This window comes from Alosa sapidissima, chromosome 4 (genome assembly GCF_018492685.1).
Source record: "Alosa sapidissima isolate fAloSap1 chromosome 4, fAloSap1.pri, whole genome shotgun sequence".
NCBI lineage: Eukaryota > Metazoa > Chordata > Actinopteri > Clupeiformes > Clupeidae > Alosa > Alosa sapidissima.
The window spans coordinates 22,251,237-22,262,899 of record NC_055960.1 but is presented as its reverse complement, the minus strand read 5'-3'; positions in this window follow the sequence as shown (position 1 = coordinate 22,262,899).

Sequence of the window (11,663 nt, the reverse complement as noted above, 5' to 3'; positions counted from 1 at the left end):
GTGCATGGTGTGTGTGTGTGTGTGTGTGTGTGTTGCAATCTAAGGAGGTGGGAGGATGTTGGGTAATTAGACTTCAGATTGAGCTCTGTGGCTGGCTAATGAGGAGAAGATGAGAGGCAAATGAGCATGGGGTGTGTGTGTGTGTGTGTGTCTGTGTGTGTGTGCATACGTGTGTGTGTGTGTGTGCGCGCGCGTGTGTGCGTGCGTTGCACCAGAGACAAGGTCTGTCTGTGTGAGGAAATGAGTGGCAAGGAGAGGCGCGTGGGGCATGAAATCTCAGATGCCAGGGCCTAATGAAGACTGGCACCCACACGCTGAGTGACTAAACAAGGTGGGACACACACATGCCTCTCTGGCACGTGACCCGCCAGCTTTGGATCTCTAACAGCAGGACAATATACACTCCCTATCCAATTTATTTCTATAACTCACTGATACACTCACATATAAGAGCTATGGGAGCATACATGTAAAACTAAACACACGCACGCACACACACACACACACACACACACACACACACACACACATACCCACCCACACACACACACACACACACACACACACACACACACTCACACACACTCTCTCTCTCTCTCTCTCATGGTCCCTGCATGCACTAACTACAAGCACCTCCACACTACTGCACTAGACACTTCACACACACCCTGTGTAAACACACACACACACATCCCCTGTAGTGACACACACACACACACACAAACACTCACAAACATTCACACACACAAACACACTCATACACACAGAGTCCCTCCAGTCCCATCAGAGTACACTTCCAGTGCAGCACTTTATGTTTTCTTAATTCGCCATTTTGAGTTCCGTATCTCATATCGTTGGCTCACAAATCATCAAAGCTGTTTGTAATGGATTCCCACCTAAAAGAAAGAAGGGAGGGGGAGGCAAGCTGTTAGAAATAAAGTGGAAGATTGACAGCATCAGGAGGGCAAAGGGACACAGTAAATCAAGAGTAATCTAAGAACAGAACCTGCTATGTGAGCTATGCCGTGTGTGTGTGTGTATGTGTGTGTGTGTGTGTGTGTGTGTGTGTGTGAGAGAGAGAGAGAGAGAGAGTGTGTGTGTGAGAGGAGAGAGGAACACTCATGCATATGTGAATGTTTATGGATTGGTCGCACACGCATGCACATAGTCTACATGTGCTCTGTATACATTCAGCATAGTGTGTTTCTAGCAATGTTTGTGCCCTAGTGACTTGAATAAAGAATGAAACTATGAATGTGTGCTGCTGAATGTGTTTGGGAGGAAGAGCATCCTTTCCCATGCTAACGTGTGTGTCCATGTGTGTGTTTACAGCGGCAGTGGACTATCTGGCCAAGAACGTGAGCCTGTCCACCCAGAGACGCATGAAACTGGGGGACCACTCCGCCGTGCTGGGCCTACTACAGGTGGAGACAGGACAGGCCTATTGAGGACCGCCACAACCACTCAAGGCATTACCAGCAGCCTCACACACACACAGTGATGTTTACACACACACACACACACACACATGCACGCATACAGTACACACATTCATAATGATGAACAGATAACACACATAGATAGGTACATGCCTTCCCTCACACAAACACACACACACACACACACACAGACTGTCACCTCGACACACAATTGCACACAAACATCCATACAGAAGCACAGACATTAACACATACCAGCACATAATGCTCACTGTTGTGGGAGGGCTGAATTGACATTATGGTCACTGGTTTGGCACTCAGAGGCTTGGGAGAAGAGTGTGTTGTTCCAGCATTAGCCACTAGGAGGCAGCTCGACAACCCCTCCCAACATCAGCCTGGCTCAGCAGATTGACCTGCTGGCCTTCAAGAGACCCGCAGAACTCAGTGACTTTTGCTTTTGGCCAACATTTAAAGCGCCATCCATGCGTCCCTCCATGCAGAGCCATTTTGCAATTATTTTTTTCCACTTTGCTGTTTATAGTTCTCTATGAATTCAATGTCCTAAAAATGGAGAAATGATTCCATTTTTTAATGTATATTGTTATTATAATAATAATTATAGTTGTTGTAATTATGATTATGATTGTTGTAACTCTATTGTTTTCTATTCCAGTTGTAGCATTCCTTCTTTGTTATTTTTTGGTAGACGTCAATGTGATGCTAGCCAATGGCTGAGGAACAGAGAGATTATTGAGAGAGAGAGAGAAAGAGAGATATTAAACACCCCAACACCTCCCCCCTTTTTTGTCTTGCTTGCCATTCTCTGGGCTCTAATGTTCGTGAGTGATTTGACCTTCCCGACTTTAATATTTCACTTGACATTCCAGAGGAACTTGGCCACTCTGTGGGAAGTCTGGCTCAATGTATTCTGCTGGGAATTAACCACACTCTGAGCAGCCAGTAGATTTCATCCCTCCACCAAATGCCCCTGTCCTCCCCACCCCCACATCTAAAAATGAAATCCATGGGGGCGGCATCCTACCTCCCCAGCAAAAAGCAAGAGAAAGATTTAAACATTTATCTCCGTTTTTTATATGAGCATTGTGAAGGAGGACCTCATGCTAATCGGACTTGCCTATCCCCTCTGTCCAGGCCCAGCTTCTGTTTGAAGTGGGAGAGCAGAGTTAAGTCAACACTCTGTGATGCATACTAAACTTTGACCCGTGCAATGAGTAGTGGACTGCCTGCTCTCCTCCTTTGAGCACGCCTGCTCTGCAGCAAACATGTGGCCCTCTGATGAATCAGGAGCTCTAGAACATTCCACAGATTCTTGTAAAATCAGATGAATTTTCTTTCTTTATTTTCACGCTCTCTCTCATACACACACACACACACACACACACACACACACAGACACACACACACACACACACACACACACACACAGACACAGCCCAAAACAAGATTAGGGTCCCAAGCTGTGGCATTCACATGCACTTTGACAAATCATATAATCCTCCAAACAAGGAAAGGGCATAGAGGCCAAGACTTTTGTACCTCTTTCTTTCACTCGTTCAGCCACCCCTTCTTTCTTCCTCTTTAACATTCTCTCTCTTTCTGATGAATGAAAACACAGGTGCCCCCAAAAATCTCTGATTCCAGAACTCGTATGCATTCACAGAGTTGTACAAAAACAACACAATTAAAGGGTAGTGGAATTTTCAACATTTTGAGTAGCGCTCCTAGTTTGACACATTTGGCACAATCTTATTTAGTCGCTTCGAAATGCCATTGTACAGTAGAGAAAGCAGATTGTGTACTGTATGTTTATAAAGAGTATGTTTTATACTAAAACAAAGCTGTTCAGTGATAGATGAAGCAAGGGATTTGTGTATGTCTTACAATGTTTTTTTTTTGTGTGTTAACTTTCTTTTTTACTCCGTTGTTGTTTTTCATTTTTGTGTTTGTTATGGTTCATTTGTACATTTTCTACTGAAACTATAATGTGTTGTCTTTGCTCCCAATGCAAAACATTCTGATAAAGGCTACTATCGCCAAAATTATCCTAATGGTCATTTATCCCCTAAATTGACAAAATGCTCTTTTACCAGAAACCAAGTCTTTTTACAGGCTACCAAGCCTCCCATGTCATTGCCAGTCTGCCGTGTCTTGAACAGAGACTGGACTGTCTAAGTGACTGGACGTACTTTGGACGTCTATTTCGGACTTCTGTTTGGGGATGCATTCCCACCAGTAGGATTGCCAAGAGTGGACCATAGACTTCCACATACCATTCCACGCCTCAAAGAATCTCAGATCCCTCAGTCACTCAGCACTTGTGATGCACAGACCGGGGACCAAACAGACTGAGATGCTCAGATAGTGTGGATGGACACGTGATGTGCTGGTGTGTGTTGAGCAACAACCCCCCCCCCCTCCCAGCATCCGGACCACAGACTCCAAGGAACACTCAAACCTCAGAGGAACTGCAGTACCGATGTCAGACCTCAACCTTCTTACACACACACACACACACACACTCTCGTACACAATCACACACTCACCGTGCTGTGCTTGGCCTCTCTGTGTACATTTGATAAAAAAAAGAGGAAGAACTGAGTAAAAAAAATGGAAGGAAATGAATTTAAAAAATGCTTCTAGTGTATAACATTCCTGTCTTAACACCTGTGTTTATCTATGTTTTGGATATCGAAAAGCAAATGACACCCTCCCACCCCACCCTACCCTTGCCCCCAGCCCCCCTACACCCCTACCCCAACTGAGCCCTACCCCCACCCAAAATTGCTTACAAGCTCTTTTATTTGTTTTTTGTTGTTGTTTTTCACGCCACTGTGTTTTTGCTTTATTCCATTTGCGTTGAGCATGTGTGTATGTTACCATGGTATAATTTATTCTGCCGTATGCAGTGCTAGATTAGTGGGATTGTATTTGGTATTTACTACCTTCAGCCTGTTGGTGTCTTTGCTGTAACACTGGCGTAACTGTTATCAATTAAAGCTCTTAAACAGAAAACTGCAGTCACTGCTCTTTGTGTGCTTCTCTCCATCACACACAGACACAGAAACACACACCAAAAGTATTTTGCTTTCTTTCACCTCTCCTACTTTACATGTCTTACCACTTCCCCTGTCTCCTCACCTCTCTCTCTCTTTCTCTTTAGGACCCCAAGGAATTTCGGATTCTCTCTCTCTCTCTCTCTCTCTTTCTCTCTCTCTCTCTTTGTCTTGTGACACTATCTGTGTCTCTGCCACCCTCTCCCTCTTGATACCTCTTTCTCTCTCTCTCTCTCTCTCTCTCTCTCTCTCTCTCTCTCTCTTTCTCTTTCTCTCTCTCACACTCAATCTATGTAACCCATCCCTTTCCCTCATTCTATCTTTCTCTCTCCTCTTTCTGTTTTCTCTCCACCTCTCCCTGATAATACTATCACACTTACTCTGAGCCGGATCAGGGCCAAACCAGCCCCAGATCCGGCTCGGAACGTCAGCTCTATAGCCCTGGGAGCCCTATCTCACCGAGCATGTTGTTCTTTTCATTCTGATGTAAGGCGATGTCATTCTGTGGAGGGTGGGAGAGATCCTGCACATAAACATCTTAAAGGGAGGCAAATCTCCCCTTAATCCCAGTAATTTGCTTCCCATGTAAATCTCCCCACGATTGTGTGCGGCCTTAATAAGATGCAATACCTCCCTATAACACTTAGAATTTATTCAATTTCAACAACGTAGCGTGAGCTTTATCGGTGGATAGTCCTGCACAGAGGGAGTATCAAAACGGGACTAGATCAGCTGGCTTTATGTGGAGAAATCTTTGAGGAATCCTGGTGTGCAAGCACTTCTTGTTGAATTATAAGGATATATATTTTGTGGATGCTGCTGTTAAGCACATTTAATGTGTGTGTGTGTGTGTGTGTGTGTGGGGGGGGGGGGGGGGGGGGGGGGTGATGGATGTTGACTCATATTGACCGATAGCTTGCACACATATTTATACAAAATGTGTAGTAGATGATAAGTGCAATACAGAGGAAATTAGACTGTGTGTGTAAGTGTGTGTTTGATGCTGAGCAGGAGAGAGAGACTATAATCCAGTGTGTGTGTGTGTGTGTGTGTGTGTATGTAAGAGTGAGTGTGGCATTAGAGCAGAAGAACACCATTGCACGCAGCTGTAGGAAGTCATTCATTCAACCTGGGTTCAGCGCTGAAATCCCCCGTTCCCACTAATGTGTGTCTGCTTTGGCCTGGGCCCATGGCTGTGGTCTGATGTCTGGGAGAGATTACGGTCTCTGCAGGCCAGTGCAGACCTCCGTGCTGCGCTATACATACACACACACACACACACACACACACACACTGCACGCACAGATACAATGGTGTGTACACACTGATGCACACAAGTTGATGATGTACACCCACAAGTATTATATACATACCACATGCATGCAAATACTCAATACAGGCAGATACTCATCTAAACTTCACCATACATAGACAGACAGGCATGGACTATGATTATTACAATGAACATAGGTATTCACATACACGCATATTCCTCAGACACACAACCAGTCATATATACATACAAGAACACACACACACACATCCAAAATACATACACGCTAATGTGCAGTCATGAGGGTCACCATCTCACCGTCCTGTTACTAAGTGACACTGATAGGAATAGAAACAGGTGATGACAGTAGCCTGAAGTGTGGGTTCATTCTAAAAGATGTAGTAATCCATGATACATTTTATTGAATCCAGTGAAATTATCCACAGGTCCCTCTAGCTGTTCACCCAGGGTGTGTGCTCAAAACAAACCTCTAGTGTTCATGCATAATCTTTCAATCACAGACACAAGCCCTTCAAGGGGGGCTTGTACAGTTCATTCTGTCTGTTGAGATATGAGCATCCCAGTAGAATAGGACAAATAGAACAAACATAGCAGAATATTCAGAATAGATGAGGAGAAAACAGATGATATAGGGTTGCCGGTTGAAGTGCCCATGAGCAATGCACCTAACCCCTCACTGCTGGTTCTCCTATGATCTCAAGATTCTCAAAGTAGGGATAGAAATAAGAAATGGATAGGATTAGACAAAATTAGACAACATATAGGTAAGAAATGAAAAGAATGGCCAAACCAAAATGTTAATGCAAACAGCATCTTGGAGGCTACCAGTTATTTAGTGTCATGTTGTATATTATATGTTACGTTTTTTGAGGGATGATTGACTATGAGGTCACTCATCCCAGCTGCTGATGTACAGAGAATACTCATGATGGCATTGTCTATAATGGCGCGGTGTTTCAAATGAGCACCATCTTATTTTTCCATTAGAGTTGCCCTAAAGAGCCTAAAAGAACTGTATGTAACAATGACACCTAACATATACTGTGGTCCAAATTCAAAATGTTGGAGAGCGTTCCCTTGGCCATGGGCCAGTCTGTTTTCCTTAAATGACACCGGTCAAAATGTATCAGCTGTTCACTTGGTTCACCTATGTACTGTATAATACAGGACTATGTATTGTGCATGGTATGGAGAAAGTGAGACATGTCAGTTAATGTTATCATATCTGGAGGGTGGAAAGAATCTGGAATCTGCAGAGAATCTGGATCTGTAGGGAAAACTGATTAAATATTCTAAACCCATCTTGCTACTTGAGTGAGGTTGGTATGGTGAAGCCTTGCGCACGCGCAGTTCTGGCCGAAATAGATGCCCGATAATTGCCCAAAGTGCATTACAATATGGTCGCCGAGTGGAGGACTTGCCTAAAAGGACTTTGCCTGTACCCTCTAGATCTGACTTAACATGCATTGAGATATGTCCCACCTTCTGCCATACCATGCACAATACATTGTCCTGTATTAATTGTATTTGCAATGTATTAAAATGCATTGATTTTCAGGGTACACCTATCCACAGGGCTGGAATAGGTAGTGCATCCCAATATTTTCAATGTTAACATTAAAATGATTATTCATTATAGTCAGATTTTTAAACAACAGTAGGAAGCTTGTCACGGAAATACATTTTTAAATCGTGAATATACTGGCGATAGCATTGTTGTCAGAGAAACCTGTATTTCAATTTAACATGTCCTTAATCTCTGATAACATATGAGGGTCACTTTATTTATGATTGATTGCAACACATTTGTTACAACATATAGCTCTTTTAAGTTGTTAAAGTTCAGAGGTTAGTATGAAGCCAAGGAGGGTTTCTGAAGTGGCACACAAATCTCATTTAAAGCTATATTACAGTGAAAAGATGTTAAGGCAGTGAGTAAGTCCTCGACAGTCAATTCCTTTACAATCCTGGCCATGGGTAATCGTGAACTCTGTGTCTTCCTGCTTTTGTGTTTGTGCACATACATATGAATGTGTCCATATGTGTTTGTGTGTTTGTGTCTGTTTTCCCGTCTGTAACACAATGACTCTAAACACCACCACTGGCGTTGTGTGTTACATCCGAGCACTCCTTTAATCCTGTGGGTGTTCTGGTTGGCCATCTTAAACCCAAGCGTGTGTTATGGTTGTCCACTCTCGTCTGACGTGTCTCCTCAAGTCCCGGCACCCTGTCTCTCGTCACCTCGTTCCCCAGCGGACCGGCCAACCTGCAGGCCTGTCCCCAGCCCCCATCTCCCCGTCCCCTGACTGTAGTGACTGGAGACGAGAGGCTTGGTAACATCCCCGCCCTCTGCCGCTTTGATCCCGTAATTGATTGACTTCAGGAGAAAGAGGATAAACACAGACCTCAAGAGCCAATTCAGCTCGCCTCTCTGGAAGGGTTCCGATAAAAAATGGCAGGGTGCTATGTATATATATGCCCCAGCCTCATATACATAAACAGCTACAGCCACAGTCTCTCACACGTGCACACACACACACACACACACACACACACACACGTGTGGCCATCCAAGGTGCGACTGATATGCTGGCTTAACGGCAGGCCTCCTGACTGCTGGGTCAGGCAGAGATGTGCTAGCGCAGATGTCGCTAGTGCTAATGGGGTTTGCTCAGATCAGAGGGATGGAAATAAAAAGGGCTCAGCCCTGACAGTGGGAGGACTGCTATCCTATCATCCTACCCCCTCTCTCCCTCCCTCTCTCTCTCTCTTTCAATCACTTTTCGTCACTTTCTGTATAAACAGACAGTTGCTGTGATGGAGTTGTCCTTCTTCTCTCTCTCTCTCTCCTTTGGATCTATGCACCTCCTCTCCTCACCTCTCTATCTTCTCTCTCTCTCTTCCTGTCTCCACACCATACCTCTCTCTCTCTTTTTCTCTCTCTCATGCTCTGTTTCCTCTGAGCCACTGAGACCTGAGTGATTTGTCTCATTCAGCAAACAGTGCAGGCCTGTAATGGAAAATAGGTGTTACAGAGAGAGAGAGAGAGAGAGTTAGAGAGTTTGCGTGTGTGTGTGTGTGCAGCGTGTGGACTATGTGTGTGTGGGGTGGTTTTGTGTGGACTTGAAAAGCCAGGGGTAGACAGGCATGGAGAATGAAGATGGTGGACCTTAACTAGGGAGAGCAGTCAGTCACTCAGTCAAAGCAGGAAGAGAAGAGACACACCACACACTTCCTCCTCCAACACCTCTCCCACCTCAGCACCACAGGCCTGAGGGAAGCATAGCCAGGCTGCGGATACCGTCTGGAGAGGTGGAACATCGCTTGATGGACAGGCAAAAGAATAATTTAGCATTGGCAATGAAAACGCATAATTGAATATTTAGAAAGGAAAAGAGGGAGTGGAAGAAAAAAAAAACGAAAAAGCAAATGATGGCATTTCTTTATTTTGTTTCCTTATTTATTTTCCTCACTTTAAGAAGAGCGCTGGATGTTGTGGCGAGGACAGGGGAGGAGGGCTCTGAGCTGAATGGCGATGAGGGATGAAGGCAGGTTGGGGGACAGGTCCTCCTTCAGCGGGCTTATGTGTCTTATGGAGAGTGTGCCACGACACACACTCACGCCTGTCAGAGAGGGAAGCGCTTAGGGAGCCCCCTAATTCCACAAATCCCATAATTATTCCTGGATACATTATGTACCTGAGCTGAGCCTGTCTTATTACACACACACACACACATACACACACACTGTATACACACCACACTCATACACTCATATGTGTGAAACGGGTGACAGGTTTTTAGGTCTCTTTTTTCATGTGAAAAGAACATATTTTCTTTCTTTTTTGTTGCTGTAATCATATGCAAAGTAATTCTTGGCAACACATTTTAAGGAATTTACTTAAGATATGGTATTCATGGAAGCCCCTAGGACTCGTCACTGCAGGGCCTTACACACTTAGCTTCCACTCCACACTCCTCTACACAGTGATTCATCTGTCAACTCTACCCCTCGGACTCTGTTTGACTCGATCCCACATTGCAGCATTCTGCAGCGATAGTGACTACACCACTAAAGCACTTCTTTACTTTACTCTGCTCTAGTCATGTCAAGTCACTTTGTTTCTATCACACTTTTAAAACAAACAGAAGTTGGCCCAAAGTGCTTTTTAAAAAAAAAAAAATACATAGAACAAGCTCAACAAAGAACCATAGCTCTATTTGGCTGTGCTTCTGCTATCTTTGCTATTTTCTCATTTACACTTTTAATGTAGTACTAGACTGCCAGTCCTGTTCATCTGTACTATACTATAGCCTATGCTGTTCTATTCTACTCTGCAAAAGTTACCCAACTACAGTATACTAAACCCACATCATGTCTACTACTAATGTCTACTGTTGACTTGTACTACTTAATCTACTCAGTGGCACTTCACCTAACTAAACTCGATTGGTTTATCGTCACCCCTCCCCCCTCCCCCCAACTTTTCTATAAGATGAGAACTATGAACTTAAGTTTATAATGTTAGGATATGATAAGGAGTAGCATCCACATTTGCATTCCTGTTTTGTTCAAACCCCATCCCTAAACACACAAACACAGGCATGAAGAAGCCTGCACACACACACACACACACACACACACACACACACACACACACACACACACACATACACACACACACACACACACACACACACACACACACACACACACACTCCTCAGTAGATAAGAGAAAGGAGGAGAAGTGAAGAGGAGCGGCCAGTGAAGTTGCAAATCTGAGAGATCAGGGACAAGATAAGAATCGCTCTGAAGCCCATTTTGATTTACATATAAAATCTGCTCTCTGCGCGCAGACTAATTAATATTAATAGCTAAAATGGAAATGAGCGGGAGGCTAGGCTGGCGTTGGGTGAAGAAGCAAGGGAGCAAGCACGGTTTTGTTAGGAGAAGCACACAAGCCCTCTCTGACTATAAGTGGCCTTTAACAGGCGTGACGCCTGGGCATAGACTACCATACACTGAGACAATTTTTCTAGATAATAGCCTATCACGCAGGATACAATTTAAATTAAAAAATGCAATTTTCACCTTGAAATGAACAAATGATTACAATTTCTATACAAATTAAGGTATCCAGGCAGCGCCCCAGTACTGTGCCCGGGCCATGAAACTTGACATAATTACCATGAAATACATTTTCAAATATTTGTATTTTGTCGGCGGCTTTGGAGCATGCCTGTGTGCCTTCTGTGACTCTGTGATCTCACCTTCTGGGGAGGAAAACATAAAAAAGAAGCAGAAATCACCCAGAGATGAAAAGCCCTTCAATGAGTAAGATAAAAAAATATGTGGGGGGAAAGAGAGAGAAAAGGAGAGGGGGGGGGGGCAAAACACACACACACACACACACACACACACACACACACACACACACACAAACACAAACACACACACTCCTGCACCCAGTAAATCACAGCCGTTCAGCTCAGCAGCCCCTGAAGCTATCTCTAAAAGCCAAATTACGTCTGCTTATCGGGGGAATCATATCTAGCAGTTATCTTTCTCCTGTGATAGACTCCCTCGCTCCTCCTCTACTCTCCTCCTCCCCCCACCTCCTCTCCTCTCTTCTCCTCTTCTCTGTGCTCGTCGCTGTTTATTTGTGATTTCAGACACCGTTTCAATAAAAAGATGTTTGTGTTAGAGTGAAAGAGAGAGAGAGAGAGAGAGAGAGAGAGAAGCGAATGGCGAACTCCGCTGTCTCTTGTCGGAGGGGAAGAAAGGCGAGCAGGCTAGCGGGCGCCTCCATGTTTGCGCCCAGCCGTGATGGAGGTGGTCCGGCCGGATGAAAGGCTG